Consider the following 16,720-nt stretch of genomic DNA (forward strand, 5'->3'; position numbering starts at 1 on the left):
CCTTCTTTGCCGTCAGCTAGCGGACAGCAAAGACTTGGCAGACGGCAAATTAGCTAATTCCAGTAGTGACATAGTGATGTTCACCATCGAAAACTACTCCATCTCACATGATGATCGGACATGGTTTAGTTGATATGGATCACGTGATCACTTAGATGATTAGAGGGATGTCTATCTAAGTGGGAGTACTTAAGTAATATGATTAATTGAACTTTAATTTATCATGAACTTAGTCCTGATAGTATTAGCATATCTATGTTGTAGATCAATAGCTCGTGATGTAGCTCCCCGTTTAATTTTGATATGTTCCTAGAGAAAAACTATGTTGAAAGATGATAGTAGCAATGATACAGACTAGGTCCGTGATCTGAGGATTATCCTCATTGCTGCACAGAAGAATTATGTCCTTGATGCACTGCTAGGTGACAGACCTATTGCAGGAGCAGATGCAGACGTTATGAACGTTTGGCAAAGCTTGATATGATGACTACTTGATAGTTTAGTGCACCATGCTTTACGGCTTAGAACCAGGACTTCAAAAACGTTTTGAGCACCACGGAGCATATAAGATGTTCCACGAGCTGAAATTTGTATTTCAGACTCATGCCCGAGTCGAGAGGTATGAGACCTCTAACAAGTATTTTCCTACAAGATGGAGGAGAATAGCTCAACCAGTGAGCATGTGCTCAGAATGTCTAAGTACTACAATCGCTTGAATCAAGTGGGAGTTAATCTTCCAGATAAGATAGTGATTGACAGAGTTCTCTAGTCACTATCACCAAGTTACTAGAACTTCGTGATGAACTATAATATGAAAGGGATGACGAAAATGATTCTCCGAGCTCTTCGCGATGCTGAAATCAGCGAAGGTAGAAATCAAGAAAAGCATCAAGTGTTGATGGTTGACAAGACCACTAGTTTCAAGTAAAAGGGCAAGGGAAAGAAAGGGAACTTCAAGAAGAATGACAAGCAAGTTGCCACTCCCATGAAGAAGCCCAAAGCTAGACCCAAGCCTGAAACCAAGTGCTTCTACTGCAAAGGAAATGGTCACTGGAAGCGGAACTGCCCCAAATACTTGGCGGCAAAGTGAACAAAAGTATATATGATATACATGTTATTGATGTGTACTTTACTAGTGTTTATAGCAACCCCTCAGTATTTGATACTGGTTTAGTTGCTAAGAGTAGTAACTCGAAACGAGAGTTGCAAAATAAACAGAGACTAGTTAAGGGCGAGGTGATGATGTGTGTTGGAAGTGATTCCAAGTTGATAAGATCACCATCGCACAGTCCCTTTACCTTCGGGATTAGTGTTGAACCTAAAATAAATGTTATTTGGTGTTTGCGTTGAGCATAATATGATTGGATCATGTTTATTGCAATACGGTTATTCATTTAACTCAAAGAATATATATTTTTTGTTTACATGAATAAAACCTTCTGAGGTCATACACCCAAGGTGAATGGTTTATTGAATCTCGATCGTAGTGATACACATATTCATAATATTGATGACAAAAGATGCAAAGTTGATAATGATAGTGCAACATATTTGTGGCACTGCCATTTAGGTCATATTGGTGTAAAGCGCATGAAAGAACTCCATGCTGATGGGCTTTTGGAATCACTTGATTATGAATCACTTGATGCTTGCGAACCATGCCTCATGGGCAAGATGACTAAGACTCCGTTCTCCGGAACAATGGAGCGAGCAACTGACTTATTGGAAATAATACATACTGATGTATACGATCTGATGAGTGTTGAGGCTCGCGGCGGGTATCATTATTTTCTGACCTTCACAGATGATTTGAGCAGATATGGGTATATCTACTTGATGAAACATAAGTCTGAAACATTTGAAAAGTTCAAAGAATTTCATAGTGAAGTGGAAAATCATCGTAACAAGAAAATAAAGTTTCTACGATCTGATCGCGGAGACAAATATTTGAGTTATGAGTTTGGCCTTCATTTGAAACAATGTGGAATAGTTTCGCAACTCACGCCACCTGGAACACCACAGCGTAATGGTGTGTCCGAACGTCGTAACCATACTTTATTAGATATGTGCGATCTATGATGTCTCTTACCGATTTACCACTATAGTTTTGGGGTATGCATTAGAGACAGTTGCATTCACGTTAGATAGGGCACCATCTAAATCCGTTGAGACGACACCATATGAACTGTGGTTTGGCAAGAAACCTAAGCTGTTGTTTCTTAAAATTTGGGGCTGCTTATGTGAAAAAGCTTCAACCTGATAAGCTCGAACCCAAATTGAAGAAATGCATCTTCATAGGATACCCAAAGGAGACCGTTGGGTACACCTTCTATCACAGATCCGAAAGCAAGATATTCGTTGCTAAGAATGGATCCTTTCTAGAGAAAGAGTTTCTCTCGAAAGAAGTGAGTGGGAGGAAAAGTAGAAATTTATGAGGTAATTGTACCTTCTCCCGAATTGGAAAGTAGGTCATCACAGAAATCCGTTCCAGTGATTCCTACAACAATTAGTGAGGAAGTTAATGATGATGATCATGAAACTTCGGAACAAGTTACTACAGAACTTTGTAGGACAACAGAGCACGGACCGCACCAGAGTGGTACGGTAATCCTGTTCTGGAAGTCATGTTACTAGACCATGACGAACCTACGAACTATGAGGAAGCGATGATGAATCCAGATTCCGCAAAATGGCTTGAGGCCATGAAATCTAAGATGGGATCCATGTATGAGAACAAAGTGTGGACTTTGGTTGACTTGCCCGATGATCGGCAAGACATTGAGAATAAATGGATCTTCAAGAGGAAGACGGACGCTGATAGTAGTGTTACTATCTACAAAGCTCGACTTGTCGAAAAGGATTTTTTGACAAATTCAAGATGTTGACTATGATGAGATTTTCTCACTCGTATCGATGCTTAAAGTCTGTCCGAATCATGTTAGCAATTGTCACATTTTATGAAATCTGGCAAATGGATGTCAAAACTACATTCCTTAATGTATTTCTTAAAGAAGAGTTGTATATGATGCAACAAGAAGGTTTTGTCAATCCTAAAGGTGCTAACAAAGTGTGCAAGCTCCAAGGATCCATCTATGGACTGGTGCAACCATCTCGGAGTTGGAATATACACTTTGATAAGGTGATCAAAGCATATGCTTTTATATAGACTTGAGGTGAAGCCTGTATTTACAAGAAAGTGAGTGGGAGCACTACAACATTTCTGATAAGTATATATGAATGACATATTGTTGATCGGAAATAATGTAGAATTTTTTTGGAAAGCATAAAGGAGTTTTTCAAAGAAAGACCTCGGTGAAGCTGCTTACATATTGAGCATGAAGATCTATAGAGATAGATCAAGACGCTTGATAAGTTTTTTCAATGAGTACATACCTTGACAAGATTTTGAAGTAGTTCAAAATGGAACAGTCAAAGAAGGAGTTCTTGCCTGTGTTGCAAGGTGTAAAGTTGAGTAAGACTCAAAACACGACCACGACAGAAAATAGAAAGAGAATGAAAGTCATTCCCTATGCCTCAACCATAGGTTCTATAAAGTATGCTATGCTGTGTACCAAACCTATCATGTACCTTGCCATGAGTTTAGCAAGGGGGTACGGTATTGGTCCACGAGTGGATCACTTGACAGCGGTCAAAATTATCCTTAGAAGACTAAGGAGATATTTCTCGGTTATTGAGGTGATAAAGAGTTCGTCGTAAAGAGTTACGCCGATGCAAGCTTTTACACCGATCCGGATGACTTTGAGTCTCAATCTGGATACATATTTAAAGTGGGAGCAATTAGATAGAGTAGCTCCATGCAGAGCATTGTAGACATAGGAAATTTGCAAAATACATACGGCTCTGAATGTGACAGACCCGTTGACTAAAATTCTCTCATAAGCAAAACATGATCACAACTTAGTACTCTTTGGGTGTTAATCACATAGCGATGTGAACTAGATTATTGACTCTAGTAAACCTTTTGAGTTTTGATCACATATCGATGTGAACTATGGGTATTAATAACATAAAGATGTGAACTATTAGTGTTAAATCACATGGCGATGTGAACTAGATTATTGACTCTAGAGCAAGTGGGAGACTGAAGGAAATATGCCCTAGAGGCAATAATAAAGTTGTTATTTATATTTCCTTATATCATGATAAATGTTTATTATTCATTCTAGAATTGTATTAATCGAAAACTTAGTACATGTGTGAATACATAGACAAAACAGAGTGTCCCTAGTATGCCTCTACTTGACTAGCTTGTTTATCAAAGATGGTTATGTTTCCTAGCCATAGACATGTGTTGTCATTTGATGAACGGGATCACATCATTAGAGAATGATGTGATGGACAAGACCCATCCGTTAGCTTAGCATTATGATCGTTAAGTTTTATTGCTATTGCTTTCTTCATGACTTATACATGTTTCTCTAACTATGAGATTATGCAACTCCCGAATACCGGAGGAACAACTTGTGTGCTATCAAACATCACAACGTAACTGGGTGATTATAAAGATGCTCTACAGGTGTCTCCGAAGGTGTTTGTTGGGTTGGCATAGGTCGAGATTAGGATTTGTCACTCTGTGTATCGGAGAGGTATCTCTGGGCCCTCTCGGTAATGATCATCACTAAAAGCCTTGCAAGCAATGTGACTAATGAGTTAGTCATGGGATGATGCATTACGGAACGAGTAAAGAGACTTGCCGGTAACGAGATTGAACTAGGTATGGTGATACCGACGATCGAATCTCGGGCAAGTAACATACCGATCACAAAGGGAACAACGTATGTTGTTATGCGGTTTGACCGAGAAAGATCTTCGTAGAATATGTAGGAGCCAATATGAGAATCCAGGTTCCGCTATTGGTTATTGACCGGAGATGTGTCTCGCTCATGTCTACATAGTTCTCGAACCCGTAGGGTCCGCACGCTTAACATTCGATGATGATTTGTATTATGAGTTATGTGATTTGATGACCGAAGTTTGTTCGGAGTTCCTGATGAGATCACGGACATGACGAGGAGTCTCGAAATGGTTGAGACGTAAAGATCGATATATTGGAAGGCTATATTCGGACATCGGAAAGGTTCTGAGTGGTTCGGGTATTTTTCGGAGTACCGGAGAGTTACGGGAATTCGCCGGGAAAGTAGTGGGGCCTTAATGGGCCATACGGGAAAGGAGAAAGGGGCCTCAAGGGGTGGCCGCGCCCCCCCCCCCATGGCAAGTACCAATTGGACTAGGGAGGGGGCGTCACCCCCCTCTTTTTCCTTCTCCCTCTCCTACTCCTTCCCTCTCTCCCCTCTTGGAAAAGGAAGGGGACTCCAACTAGGATTGGGAATCCTAGTTGGACTCCCACTATTGGCGCGCCCCCTAGGCCGGCCGCCTCCTTCCTCCCAATTTATATACGGGGGAGGGGAGCACCCCAAAGACACAAGATTTGTCTTAGCCGTATGCGGTGCCCCCTCCAGAGTTACAAACCTCGGTCATATTGTCGTAGTGCTTAGGCGAAGCCCTGCGCCGGTAACTTCATCATCACCGTCACCATGCCGTTGTGTTGACGAAACTCTCCCTCAGCCTCAGCTGGATCTAGAGTCCGAGGGATGTCACCGAGCTGAACGTGTGCAGATCGCGGAGGTGTCGTGCATTCGGTGCTTGATCGGTTAGATTGCGAAGACGTTCGACTACATCAACCGCGTTAATTAACGCTTCCGCTTTCGGTCTATGAGGGTACGTTGACACACTCTCCCCGCTCGTTGCTATGCTTCTCCTAGATAGATCTTGCGTGATCGTAGGATTTTTTTTGAAATACTACGTTCCCCAACATCGTGCTCCTTAGATGAGGACGAATATGAGGATGAAACGCGATAATGCGTGTAGTCATTGAATATTCCCAACGTGCGGAGGATTATCTTATCAATTTCTAAGGATCAATCAAGGGGGCATTTACTGATGAATAGACAAAGGGAAGTGGGCATATGATGCTGATGGACGACTAGTTTGTCCCCGATGCACTATTCGTGTCCTTTTTTCGCTGTTGATTCAGATGAGTCGAACTATGTTCGATCGCCTCTACATTAGTGTACGGCCTTATGATGACTACTTCATCTTAAAAGAAGGATGCTTTCAGAACCATTAGCTTCTCTGGTTACCAGAAGGTAACTTACCATAATGATGCTTGCCTATGGTACAACTGTAGGTTCGTGGACAAGTACCTCCGGATTTCTGAAAGCACATGCCTCCAAGCCATGCTCAAATTTTCTCCCGCAGGGGTCAGTGTGTTTGTACCAGAGTACTTGAGAGAAACCAAGTACCCAATACATCGCATGGCTAAGGGCACGGTCGAAAGCTAGAGGGTTGCTAGGTATGCTTGGATCACTGGATTGCACATATGTTCTACAAGGGCAATATTAGGGCCATTACAAGAAGCCCACCATCATTCTTGAAGCAGCTTCATCACGAGACCTCTAGATTTGACACTCTTTCTTTAGAATATCCGGGTCTCACAATTACATCAACCTGTTGCAATGCTCCCCAAGTTTGTAAGGTTGTGTACGGGACAAGCTCCTTCGTGTAACTATACCATCAATGGTCATGACTAAAACTCGGTTATAATCTTTGTGATGCTATTCATCCTTCACCGGCCTTCATCTCTGAGCCAATGGGGTGAGAAAATATATTACTTTTCTGAAAGACGAGAAGAAGCTAGAAAGGATGTGGAGAGAGCATTTGGAGTGCTCCAATCCTATTTTGCACTTGTTCGACGATCAGCAAAAATATGGGATACCAAGACGTTGTGAAAGGTGCTGACAACTCGTGTGACCATGCACAACATTATTATGGAGGATGAGGGCGATAGAGCTTGCCACTCCTTGGAATTTGAGTGCATGGGTGATCCTATTGAACTTCCAGAGCAGAATCTGGCGATGTTTGAGGATTTTTTATTCGAATGCATCAATAGATTTGGCATCGAGCAACTCATAAAAAACTTTAATTAGGATGATCTGGTTGAGCATTTGTGAGCGCTTCGTGATGAGAACTAAAAGGATGTGTGAATAAGTTGAGTTCAAAATTGATGGAATATTTGCACAACATGATTATGAATGTAGGATGGTATTTATCTTTAATTATTTTAAGTGCTCCAGAGATAGAAAAAACAGGGGTGAACATTTGTGAATACGATGGACGTTTCCACTAATCGTTATGGGTGTTCGATTTAATGGAAGGAGTTGGAGATGCCCGTAACATACGAAGGATCTTAGCTTGAACATTTCTTCACCAATTTTCACATAAATAAATATAAAGACAAAATAAGAAGAGAGAAGTCCATGTTACCCCCTTTAATTTGCCTTAAGGTTTAACTTACAACCCTCAACTTTGATTAGGTTCGAGTTTCACCTTTTAACTTTAGAAACTGTACATAACACAACCTTGAGATGGGTTGATCTGTTTTCACTCCGGTAGAGATCATCATCAGCCAACTGTGGTCATGACCTACCTGACATACGTGCCCCCCCAATCAAGGCAATGGCCATGTGGCGTGGATTCTCGTCTCGGTGCAGAGCCACCACCTATAGAAGGAGCATCCATGGCATGACAGATGCCCCGCAAGGCCAAAATTACCGTTTTGATCTTTTAGAGCAACTCCAATGCGCAGCGAGCCATTTCGCCCGCCGTTGTCTGTTTGGGTCACCGCAGACAAAAAATGATGGCCCAACACGCCGGCTCATTTTCAAATCGCGTCTGGGCGGACCCATTCTCAGCCTAAACTTGGCTGAAATGCGTCGGCGCGGACGCGAAACAGGTGCGCCATGTGTCCTCTCGGTGTCTGTTGTGTCCCCACTTGACGGCCTGCCAACTACCACCCACGTCTTTATTAATGATGCCGGACGACCATGGGCCCATGTGTCGGCAACGGCGGGGCGTCCTTTGTTAATTCGAGCGTGCGGGGGGCCATCCTCATCCTCTTTTGCCCCGTCCCCATCTAGCCACCCTCTGCTCCCCCATCGGTGACAACCCTAACCACCCATGGGGTTCTTCTCCAGCAAGAACAAGGGGAAGGCCCCCGCTGGCCCTGCACGCGCTCCCCTCGCCTCCACCGGTGTCTTCCCGCCGGCCACGGCAGCGCATCAGCGTCCCAGTGCATCAGGCGAAGTGGCACTGGGAGCACCGCGTCCCCCTCCCCTACCCCGACGTCACGCTGCCGCAAGACTAGCACTTGGATCCCGAGAGGATCCTAGTGCCGGTAGGGGCGCGGTCAGTGCGGCGCACGCGGAGCAGGTGCAACGCCGGCAGCAGCAGCTCACACTAGAGCAGCGCATTGATACGTCTCCAACGTATCTACTTTTTCTAACGCTTTTCCTCTTGTTTTGGACTCTAATTTGCATGATTTGAATGAAACTAACCCCGGACTGACGATGTTTTCAGCAGAACTACCATGGTGTTGTTTTTGTGCAGAAATAAAAGTTCTCAGAATGGAACGAAACTTCGCGACGATTTTTTATACAATAAATAAGAATTTCTGGAGCCAAGATCCACCGGAGGGGGGCACCTGGATGGGCACAACCCACCAGGGCGCGCCCCCCTCCTGGCGCGCCCAGGTGGGTTGTCCCCACCTGGTGGCCCCGCAGACCCTGAAACCGACGCTATAAAATCCTATTTTTCTAGAAAAAATCAGGGAGAAAGAATTATCGCGATCCACGAGACGGAGCCGCCGTCACATCCTGTTCTTCATCGGGAGGCCAGATCTGGAGTCCGTTTGGGGCTCCGGAGAGGGGGATCTTCGTTCTTCGTCATCACCAACCCTTCTCCATCGCCAATACCATGATGCTCCCCTCCGGGAGTGAGTACTTCCTTTGTAGGCTCGCTGGTCGGTGAGGAGTTGGATGAGATTCATCATGTAATCGAGTTAGTTTTGTTAGGGCCTGATCCCTAGTATCCACTATGTTCTAAGATTGATGTTGCTATGACTTTGCCATGCTTAATGCTTGTCACTTTGGGCCCGGGTGCCATGAATTTAGATCTGAACCGTTTATCTTATCACCATTATATCCATGTTCTAGATCCGATCTTGCAAGTTATAGTCACCTACTATGTGTTATGATCCGGCAACCCCGGAGTGACAATAGTCAGGACCACTCCCGGTGATGACCGTAGTTTGAGGAGTTCATGTATTCATCGTGTGTTAATGCTTTGTTCCGGTTCTCTATTAAAAGGAGGTCTTAATATCCCTTAGTTTCCAATAGGACCCCGCTACCACGGGAGGGTAGGACAAAAGATGCCATGCAAGTTCTTTCCATAAGCACGTATGACTATTTACGGAATACATGCCTAAATTATATTGATGAACTGGAGCTAGTGCCGTATCGCCCTAGGTTGTAACTGTCTCATGATGAATATCATCCAACAAGTCACCGATCCAATGCCTACGAATTTATCCTATATTGATCTTGCTAAGTTACTACTGCTGATGTTACTGTTGCACTTGCTACAAAATTACTGATATCACTGTTACCATTACCCTTACTGTTGCTACTATTATCAAAACTATCATACTACTTTGCTAGTGATCACTTTGCTGCAGATAATTAATCTCCAGGTGTGGTTGAATTGACAACTCAGCTGCTAATACCTTCAAATATTCTTTGGCTCCCCTTGTGTCGAATCTATAAATTTGGGTTGAATACTCTACCCTCAAAAACTGTTGCGATCCCCTATACTTGTGGGTTATCAAGACCTTTTTCTCGCGCCATTGTCGGGGAGCATAGCTATATTTGTTGATTCACTTGGGATTATTATCAATTTATCACTATGAGGAATCTGAAGGATGCTAAGACTACTATTTTTCCCTCTAAGACGAGGGGAGGTAAGGAACTGCCATCCAGTTCTGCTTTAGATTCACCTTCTGTTATAAGTAAACTTGCAACACCACCACATGCTATCAATACTGATATGTCGCAAGTTATTGATGATGCTACTTCTGCTATGGATAATGCTTATGGATGCTAGTACCTTGCTTGGTAATGATGATGTGCCACTTGGTGACTTTCTTGATGAACAAATTGCTAAAGTAATACAACATGATGTTGAATCTGATGATGAGCTTGAAACCGAAACTCCTGAAACACCTTCTAGAACTAGCCTTCCTAGATATGATTGCCTAAGGTACCGGAAGGTTATGTTATGGATGAGGAGACAACTAGAGATATTCTTGCTTGTAGGGATAGAGATGATCTAGAGAAATTATTATGCAAGTATAAAGAAAAATCTCTGAATGCTAGAATGAAATATGATCCTAAGTTTGCTACTTAACCGATCTTTATTGATGATAAGGATTATGAATTCTCTGTCGACCCAGAGTTAATTACTTTGGTTGAATCTGATCCTTTCCATGGTTATGAAACTGAAACTGTTGTGGCACATCTTACTAAGTTGAATGACATAGCCACCCTTTTTACTCATGATGAGAAGACTCTCTATTACTTTACTCTCAAACTTTCCGTTCTCATTCAAGGGTGATGCCAAAGCTTGGTACAATACTCTTGCTCCTGGTTGTGTGCGTAGTCCCCAGGATATGATTTATTACTTCTCTGAAAAATATTTCCCTGCTCATAAGAAACAAGCTGCGTTACAGGAAATATTTAACTTTGTGCAAACTAAAGAAGAGAGTTTCCCAGAAGCTTGGGGGAGGCTTTGCCAATTACTTAATGCTTTGCCTGATCATCCTCTTAAGAAAGAAATACTTGATATCTTCTATAATGGACTAACCGATGCTTCTAGGGATTTCCTAGATAGTTGTGCTGGTTGTGTTTTCAGGGAACGAACTGTTGGGCAAGCTGAAGAATTATTGAATAATATATTGAAAAATTATGGTGATTGGACTCTTCCTGAACAACCGGTTAAACCCACTCCGAAGAAGAGGGGTATATTATATCCCAGTCCTGAAGATATGCAAGAGGCAAAGAAATCTATGAAGGAAAAAGGTATTAAAGCTGAGGATGTCAAAAATTTACCTCCTATTGAAGAAATGCATGGTCTTAATACACTACCACTGCCTAAGGTGGTAGAGGTAAATTCTCTAATGAAGTTCAATGATAAAGACAATCCTCACAATATGCATCCTAGCCAATGTCTTTATGAGTTTGAAAATTACATTAGAAAACAAGATCACTTCAATGCAAATGTTATGAAACAATTGAAATACAATTCTGATATGATTGCTCGCTTGAGTGAATTGTTATTTAGAATCTCAAATGATGTTAGAGGTGTTGGAAAGCATGCTTCTATGGTTCAAACTCAGTTAGAACAAGTTGGTAAATCTCAAAGAGAATTGCTTAATGAAATGAATAATAATAAACATGACCTTGTTGTTAGAGTAGCAACTAGAGGAGGTAAAATGACTCAGGAACCACTTTATCCTGAGGGACACCCAAAAAGAATTGAACAAGATTCACAAAGAGTTAAAACTGGTGCACCTAGTCCTTCTAGAAAGAAAAAGAAGAAGAAAAATGATACGACTTTGCATGCTTCTAGTGAACTCTATCTCTGATGCTGAAACTTAGTCTGATAATGAACACTCACCTTCTGATAATGAAAAAGATAATGATGAGGTTCATGAAGATGCTCAACCAAATAATAAAGAACCAGACAATGACGTTGAGATAGAACCACATATTGATCTTGATAACCCACAACCTAAGAATAAAAGATATGATAAAAGAGACTTCATTGCTAGAAAACATGGTAAAGAAAGAGAACCCTGGGTTCAAAAACCTATGCCTTTTCCACCCAAGTTAACTAAAAATAAAGATGATGAAGAATTTGAACGCTTTGCTGAAATGCTGAGGCCAGTCTTTTTGCGTACTCGCTTGACTGGTATCTTGAAAATGCCTCCTTATGCAAAGTATATGAAAGACATCATCACTAATAAGAGAAAAATACCGGAAGCTGAAATTTCCACCATGCTTGCTAATTATACTTTTAAAGATGGAGTACCTAAAAAACTTGGAGATCCGGGAATACCAACTATACCTTGCTCTATAAAAATAAATTATGTGAAAACTGCTTTATGTGATTTAGGAGTTGGTGTTAGTGTTATGCCTTTCTCTTTATATAAAGACTTGATTTGAATAAACACATGCCTACTGAAATATCTTTGCAAATGGCTGACAAATCAACTGCCATACCTATCGGTATCTGTGAGGATGTGCCGTTGTTGTTGCTAATGTTACTATTTTGACTGACTTTGTTATACTTGAGATGCCCGAGGAAGAAAACATGTCGATTATCCTTGGTAGACCATTCTTGAATACTTCAGGGGCTGTTATTGATTGCAATAAAAGCAAGGGCACTTTTCACATCAATGGTAATGAGCATATGGTGCACTTTCCGAAGAAACAATTCCAAGTGAATGGTATTAATGTTATTGAAAAATCTCCGACAATCACTATTGGAAGTTTTCAAATACCTCTACCTACTATAAAAAAGAAATATGAAATGCTTATTGTTGGGGACAATCATATCCCCGTTGAGGTAACTTAGTGATTTACGAAAGTTCTTCGGTTTCATGCTAATCGAAAGTGGTTGTTAATAAGACTTGATCAACCTTATTAATGGATCATTTTCAAGCGGTATGAAGTTGATGAATTTAGTAAGCACTACCTTCTGTCCCTAATTTTTGTTTTCTATTTTTATTAGTTAAATAAAATAAAATGACATGTTTTGTTTGTTTTCTGAATTTCCCGTGCAATAAAAAATGACCCAAAAAAAGTTCTCAGAATGCTCTGAAAATTTAATACGACTTTTTTATGAATATTTAAGAATTTCTGATGCAAATAATATTAGAGGGAGGTGCACCAGGTGGGCACAACCCACCTGGGCGCACCAGGACCCCCAGGCGCGCCCTGGTGGGTTGTGGTCCCCACGTGGGCCCCCTCGCTTATCCCTTCACACCACATCATCACTTACCTCCAGAAAAAAATTCTCCATTGCTCTCTCTCCCATGTTCTTGCTCTCAAACCCGTGGATTTCGATCTCTTTGCTTGAAGCTCCGTTTCCGAAACTGTTTCGGGGGATTGTTGCTTGGTATGTGACTCCGCCGTTTGTCCAATTAGTTTTTGTTTTTGTGGTTTAGATTTTGAATAATTAGCTACTCTTGGTGATGCTCTAGATGAGCTTGCATGTTGAATTCTTAGAGTTCTAAGTAGTTTGAATGCTTGCTATGGCTTCTATGTATCCCTATGAGTAGTTGCTATCAATCTTATAAAGTTTTGTTGATAAATTGTTGTCACTCAAAAAATTTCAGAAAATTGTACGCGAACATGATGAACCTATTTGGAAGGAGTTTTTCGAGGAGGATATCCTCGGGGGCATCTTCTAGTGACAACTCCGCTCGCCTGTCTTATGTCGAACCAAGTGAAAGTTCCATTCGAGATGCAGCCACCAAAACATGCTTATGGCCTTGCGATGATTATATGATGCGTGTGGGCATTAAGGAGGAATTTGAGAAATATGTTCACAATGCCGGTCTCGGTCCCTACATTTCAGATAAGTGTGAACAACACCACACTCTCACTGAATCATTTGTCAAAGGATTTAAATTCCATCCCCATGAGTCTAGGGTGTCATTTAAGCTTTATGAAAATCCATTTACCATCTCACTAGAGAGTTTTGCTCACCACTGCAAACTCCCATTCTGGGGTTCGCTTGACGAACCGCCAAGGGCTAAGTACCAATCATTCTTGACTAGTCTTTGCTACGGTGAGACGAGGGGAGTGACACAAGGTAGAATAAAGAGCATTCATTTTCCCGCAATTCAGTACTTTGCATTATTTAACGGGAAATGTATAGTGGGCAAGCAAGACTGTAGTAGATTTATGCTCCAGACTTGAGCCTCATACGCACCGCTCTCACCGGTGAAAGGAGTTATAACCTTGGAGCGATTGTTGCACGCAGATTGCAGCATAACGCTAACAATGGCTATTTCTACGGTGGAATATATGCCATGCGTTTAGCACGAGGGCTGGGTGTTTCACCTTTGCCCTTTGACCCTATCCTACCCACGCAGTATTTAGACTTTGATGCTTTAAAAAGCCATAAGATCCTCAAAGGAAAAATTCATAACTTCACTTACAATCTGTTGTTTAACCAAACATCTGTTGTGCACACATATTTGCCTGCGCCTGCTCTTTTTGACTATCACAGCAAAGGAAGATATTTGTTCTTGAGAGCGAGGCCCGAGATCACAACGCAGCAGTGGAGGCAGCACGGCAGGTCGAGGCATCCGCACCGAGAGCCTCCGTGAGCTACCACGCCGATAATCGAGATTACTGACTGTTTATCAAGTTAGGCCAAAAGCCTAAACTTGGGGGAGTACGTGTTTCTCACCGACATTACATTCATGTCCACTTATTCCATTTGTCGGTGTTCACACTTTTTCATTGTATCATCCATGTTAAATTTATTTTCTTGCTTTCTTCTGGTGTGTTTGAAAAATCTTAGAAAAAACAAAAAAAAGTTGTAGTTAGTTTACTGTCTATGCATGCTTAGCTGTAGCATTGAAAAGAAAACCCAAAAGATTTCCCTGTTCTTCTTTTGCTTGTTGGGAGATTTACCGTGTAAATAGTTTTTGTCGTTTTTGCTTTTCCCTTTTATTTGCCTGTTCAAGAAAACCAAAAACTCCAAAAATATTTCAGTGCGTTTCTCTAAATTTTTTTCTTTTTATTCGAGTTGTACCGAGGAGAAGACCACGATGAAAATGTTGAGTAGCTCTCATATGAATAACTGTTGATCTAATAAAGAGCCCATGCTACCTTGTCTTCTCCTGTTGAATAAAATGTTTGCAGATTCCAGCTTAGTCCACGACACTCTTGCACTATTATTATTTTCATATCGTTCGGTCGTGCAAGTGAAAGGCAATAATGACGATATTCGATGAACTGGCCATGGCAGAGAGAAACGGGTATGAACTCGACTTGTTCTGTTTGTGTAAATATGTTTAACCTAGTATCCATGATTCAACCCGTTATAATTAAACATGTTTGCAATGACAATTAGAAATTATAGTTTCTCATGCCATGCATAAGTAGCTGGGAGTGGATAATGATTTATCTTGGATATCAACATTGCGTTAAAATGATTGTGATGTAGTATGATGATATGGTATCCTTCTCTGAATGTTCGTGTGGCTTGACTTGGCACATGTTCATGCATGTAGTTGAATCAAAACCAACATAGCCTCTATGATATTTATGTTCATGATGTTCATATCATACTCATGCTAGTGTCCAATGTTACCTATGCATAATGCATGTTCATGACCGTTGTTGCTCTCTAGCTGGCCGCTTCTTAATTTAATTGCTAGCCTTCGCCTGTACTAAGTGGGAATTCTGCTTGTGCATCAAAAACCTTGAACCCAAAAGTTATTCTAGATGAGTCCACCATACCTAACTATATGTGGTATTACCCTACCGTTCTAAGTAAATTTGCATGTGCAACCCCTAAAAACTTCTAATAAATATCCTTTTTGTGTGCCTGGATCGTTCATGGAACGACATGAGGTGGTCGGTATCTTCCATGCTAAGCGGGTTATTCTCAGGACGAGTGTTTATTCACTCGTCATTGCACGAGAAAAGGGCGGTAATTGGGATGCCCAGTCCCAAACTGCAAACAAAAAAGCTTACAAATAATTAAACAAAAACTCCCAATGGAGTCAAAACCTTTACTTTTATTGCTTGGGGACCGCCACTAGCGTGCTTAGCATGGAAGATATTGATAACTGATAGTCGTGAAGTAAATGAGAAGGGTGCGTGTCTCAAAATATCATTTACGATTTTTATACAATAAATAAGAATTTCTGGAGCCAAGATCCACCGGAGGGGGGCACCTGGGTGGGCACAACCCACCAGGGCGCGCCCCCCTCCTGGCGCGCCCAGGTGGGTTGTCCCCACCTGGTGGCCCCGCAGACCCTGAAACCGACGCTATAAAATCCTATTTTTCCAGAAAAAATCAGGGAGAAAGAATTATCGCGATCCACGAGACGGAGCCGCCGTCACCTCCTGTTCTTCATAGGGAGGCTAGATCCGGAGTCCGTTTGGGGCTCTAGAGAGGGGGATCTTCGTTTTTCGTCATCACCAACCATTCTCCATCGCCAATTCCATGATGCTCCGCACCGGGAGTGAGTAATTCCTTCGTAGGCTCGCTGGTCGGTGAGGAGTTGGATGAGATTCATCATGTAATCGAGTTAGTTTTGTTAGGGCCTGATCCCTAGTATCCACTATGTTCTAAGATTGATGTTGCTATGACTTTGCCATGCTTAATGCTTTTATGTTATCACCATTATATCCATGTTCTAGATCCGATCTTGCAAGTTATAGTCACCTACTACGTGTTATGATCCGGCAACCCCGGAGTGACAATAGTCGGGACAACTCCCGGTGATGACCGTAGTTTGAGAAGTTCATGTATTCATCCGTGTGTTAATGCTTTATTCCAATTCTCTATTAAAAGGAGGCCTTAATATCCCTTAGTTTCCAATAGGACCCCGTTGCCACAGGAGGGTAGGACAAAAGATGTCATGCAAGTTCTTTCCATAAGCACGTATGCCTATTTACGGAATACATGCCTACATTATATTGATGAACTAGAGCTAGTGCCGTATCGCCCTAGGTTATAACTGTCTCATGATGAATATCATCTGACAAGTCACCGATCC

This window comes from Aegilops tauschii, chromosome 4 (genome assembly GCF_002575655.3).
Source record: "Aegilops tauschii subsp. strangulata cultivar AL8/78 chromosome 4, Aet v6.0, whole genome shotgun sequence".
Taxonomy (NCBI): domain Eukaryota; kingdom Viridiplantae; phylum Streptophyta; class Magnoliopsida; order Poales; family Poaceae; genus Aegilops; species Aegilops tauschii.